Here is a 4,475-nt window from a genome sequence, read left to right as displayed (position 1 = left end):
TAAGTGTAAGATTGTAAAACTGCATAGATCTTCAATAAAAGAACTGGCTATACAAGAGTACTCCCCTCTCACAGTATTTCTTTTTATTCCATATGCAAGTTACTGGTTATGCTGTAGGATTTAACTGTTACAGCACTAAAAGACAACTATTTATGGAAGAGGCAAAAAAAGGAATGCATGTAAGGCATTTTTTTTAGGTACAATAAGCAAAATAGTGTTTTAGGAAGATAAGATAAAAATTACTCGAGTGTAACTTGGTTTTCACTGAATAAAAATAATGGACTAAATACTGAGCTCCTCTGTGTGACTCTAATGATCAATGCCTTGGTCACCATATTGACAAACTCTGAGGTAGTCATCTTGGATACTCATCTGGGTATTCTGCCTGATAATCACTATTGCTGATTTCTGACCCATTTGTCCCTGTGCCTTGGCTGCCATTGTGAATGACAGGTTCTGTGGGAGCAGCACAGTACTTGGGATCATACACTTGCTGCCTGAGCCCATACACTCTCATACTCTTCTGGGAAGGAACCTTGTTGGTCCCCATCTGTAGGGAAATTGTTGGGTTGTCCACTGGCTGTAATGTGAGCTTCTGATCATAGGTGTCTCTTCTGGTACCTGTTGCTAACATCCTCGCCTGGCTGGCTATGTTGGTGCCCATCTGCAGGCTGATAGTGGTCTGATCAAAAGGTTTGTCAGTCTGCATTTTGGCATCATAAAGATACTTCCTAGTTCCATAGGCTGTCATGCCTGCTTGGCTGGCACATTTGTTTTGTTCCCATCTGCAAACCAGTTACATTTTGGCCAGCCTTTAACCTTCCTTCATCAAGATGTCTTGTTTTCTTTTCTGCATACTTAACTCCAATGTCAATGGTTGTGTGAAATCCTTTTGTTTTAGTCAGCCCTGCTAGAGCCACCAGTGTAGTCTTAACCTGAGTCATATTTTCATTCTCAAAAAGATCATTTGCTTCAAATATGCCATGTGGCTTCATACCATAACCCCGAATAGCTTTAATGAAGTTGTCAATATTTTCCAACTGAGGCCAATTTAATAAGGACTCATTGATCTTCTTCACGGAGACTGGCTGTAACTTGTTTATGAGTTTGCAGAGGATGATGCCATCCTTCAGCCCCAGCTGGAAGTTGGTGCCAGTGCTCATGCCTGTCACCTCTTCAACCCAGTTGCGAAGAGCTTCTTCTGCCTGGTGGTCATACTTGGAAGCAATCTTGTTCTTGACCTCGGCCAAGAGCTTGTAGGAAGGGCCTTGTTAAAGTGGGTCATAGTGCCGGGGTGGCGGAAGGCGCTGCATTCAGGCCCTCGCACCGCACTTGATGGCTTCTGGCCCCGGAGTGGCGGCAGGGAGATGCGCGAGGGAGGGACTCGGGGCTCAGCCCCGGGGTCCGCGGAGCCTCCATAAACCCGGGCGTTGCCTGGCGACTGCACCCGCTGCCCACAACAGCAGCTCTGCACGAACTGCCCCCGACACTATCCCCGGGCTTTTCCTATTGACATTTCTATTTCTCTTCCTCTTTCCCTTTTATTAGTTTGTTATACATAATAAATACACTCGCGGGAAACTGGTATAGTGAAGTATAGATCTATATCTCTTTCCTTCCCCTCCTTCTGTCTCTCCCATCTCCAGATCTAATTATAAATTGATTGAAATAACTAAAAAGTCGTTCTTGATCTTTACAGACTACAGTACATTTGAATATTTGAAAAATTAAACAGCAATTTTGCAGGATACCCATAAAATTATGTAGTAATTTCATATCAATATGCTATCTTAAAATGAATTGTGTTATCTGTGGGATTACTGTCCTCTGTTAGATGCAATTTATCTTGTATGTAATTATTTTCTGCACTGAAAAACGCTTTAGTGAGTTATAATTAATAGAGAAAGTAAATGAATCATTGAACTATAAGAGATAGATTAGAAGTAGATTTTTTCTCTTATAAAACACTTTATAATGTCTTAATACATATGTAACAGATAAGGATCCTACCCATTCAATACTTTTTAAACAACTGATGCATTTAAAAATGGTATATTAAAAGCTTATTCAACAGAAATACTGTAACAAATATTCAGTATGAAAGCATGTGCTTTTTGGTATCAGAACTTGTAATTAAAGAATTATTTAATGAAACATGGAAATAAGTTCACAATAATTCCTTAATCTATCTTTAGTGCTTGTTTTGTACCAGATGATAGCATTGCTTTTGTAGTTTTGCAGCTATTTATGTTTTTTACTGTCTAGGGGATTTCAAATATGCTGTGCTGCAGTCATGACTGTGCTGTTTACCTGAGTATTAGACTTCTTCTGGAGTTATTGTTGAGTGATTTAGTGTGTGCTGAATGCAAAGCTTGGCAGGATTTCCTCCATTCTCATTCTTGAAAGCTAGTTACCTAAATAAGCACATTAAATCATCTATTTCAGGAAACTAATGCAAATTATATTTCCTTACAATTTTAGTGATGTAATTTTACAATTAAGTCTTACAAGATCATTTAATGAACAGCCTTCTTCAAACAACTCACTCCTATCCTACATCCAGTTATAATTTAAACTGTATATCTTTAAAAGTCACAAATAAATTATTCCTGGCAATTACTGTGATTTTTTTAATGCTCTATGTTTCACTGAACACTTAATTGAAGTAACTCTCACCTTGGCATAAATTAATAGTAAATTGAGGCATATTTGAAGTCCTGTTTTTGCTACATAATTAAAGAATTTTATTATATTTCATTTTGCCTGCCAAGAATAAGAATGATGGTCGTCAACTTTCAAACTTATTTCAACATATGCTAAAAATGTAATTTAATAGCTCAAAGGATGTATTCATATGTTCCCTTTCAAATGCTGTAATTAACCATTTTTGTATTAAGGACTTCCTAATTAAATACTGAGATTAGATTGAAAATTGGGTTTTTATTCTCTGTGATTCTTTTCCCTCATTGCTCAGGAAATATTCCGTGCTTTTGCTCTGTCTAGTACTTAAGCTTCTAATTCTCTTCCTTGTGCATTTCATATGGCTCAACTCAAACCTAGCTTTTTCCCATAATCTTGTACATTGCATTTATTTTGTACTGCCATGCTGCTGTCAAACTACAAATATATCCAGATATATACCTTTTAGTAAAGTCTAGGTTTCTTATTCTCCGTCTGTGGTAGTTAATTGTCATGTCAATTTAGATTAAGAAGTTCCTACCTGATTAGTTCAGAGTATGTTGGGATGATGGATCTGAAGACTACAAGCAAGGGAGGAAGACCCACTTTGATAAGGATGGCACAACTCATTAGGCTTGTAACCTCAAAGCAATAAAAAGGGAAAGGAGAAAGAAGTCTTCCATTTTGATGCTTCAGACCCTTGATTATTCCTCTCCAGTTCCTTCTAGCTTCCAATGCAGACTCCAAACTTCCATCGCAGATGCTTTAGACTCCCAAAGCAGAGTCTTCAGCCTCTGGTTTTAGATACAAACATGCGTGGGACTTTGCAGTGAGATGCAGGCCTTTGACTTTCCACAGGGTCTTCTAGCTCTCCAGTGAAGACCTAGCTTTTCCCATAATCTTGTACAATGCATTTATTTTATACTGCCATGCTTCTTTTAAACTACAAATATATCCAGATATACCTTTTGCATTGTAAAGGTATATCTTTTGCATTCTTCTACTGCTTACTCAGTAGTGGGTCTCTATACACCCACTTTGTAAATCCTTTGTATATCATACACAAACATACATGGTAATTTATATTACATTTGTTCCTCTAGTGAACTTTAACTGATACCCTTCTAATACAACATCTTGAAAATACTGTGTGGTTTATATAGTTGACTTTCATTTTTCATCTGTAATTTACTAATTCATATCATAGTCTTAGCTATCACACATTAACAAAAAATATTCAAACTTCATATTTAATTATTTAATTGGAAAATACAAAGACTTCTTCAATTCTTGTTCTACCAAATCTAATCACATATTCTGTATTTGATATTTTCCACATATGTGTTCTCATGACATTTTTTGACATTCAAAGCTTAATTATCATATATATTTTATATTTTCTTCTTCCAGCTACTGCTGTTTTTTATCAGCTTACGTTATATTAGTAGAATCATTGGATAAATTAAGAAAATTTTGCCCAGGCCAAGAACCTGACGTCATATCCTTGCTTTCTTGCCCCTCATTTCATACTCAGTGAGTCACTGAGTGATACAAAACCTCAATTAAGAAAATCATTTTACTCCATCCATATTGCTTTCCTTTAGCTTCGGTTGCTCCACGTCTATCATGCAATCTCTCTTGTCAAGTCCAGCGAATGTCTGTCATTTGGCTCCCTGTCCTGAGCTCTTCCAATGCGTTCATGCTTGGCATTTACGCAATGCCGTATAATCACTTTGTCAAAAATCTGTAGCAGCTCCCCACTGTTGTTTTCAAAGCCAAAATGGCTTTTAGTGAGC

The 4,475-nt window shown here is 37.3% G+C and overlaps 1 pseudogene; it reads right to left on the bottom strand.

Moving 5' to 3' along the window:
- Positions 1-309: 309 nt before the first annotated feature.
- Positions 310-1,285, bottom strand: LOC101586547 (annotated as a pseudogene).
- Positions 1,286-4,475: the final 3,190 nt, after the last annotated feature.

This window comes from Octodon degus, unplaced genomic scaffold (genome assembly GCF_000260255.1).
Source record: "Octodon degus isolate 3935 unplaced genomic scaffold, OctDeg1.0 scaffold00094, whole genome shotgun sequence".
Classification (NCBI taxonomy): Eukaryota; Metazoa; Chordata; class Mammalia; order Rodentia; family Octodontidae; genus Octodon; species Octodon degus.
Note: the sequence above shows the minus strand (reverse complement) of the source record. Positions and strands in the feature narration are given on the sequence as shown.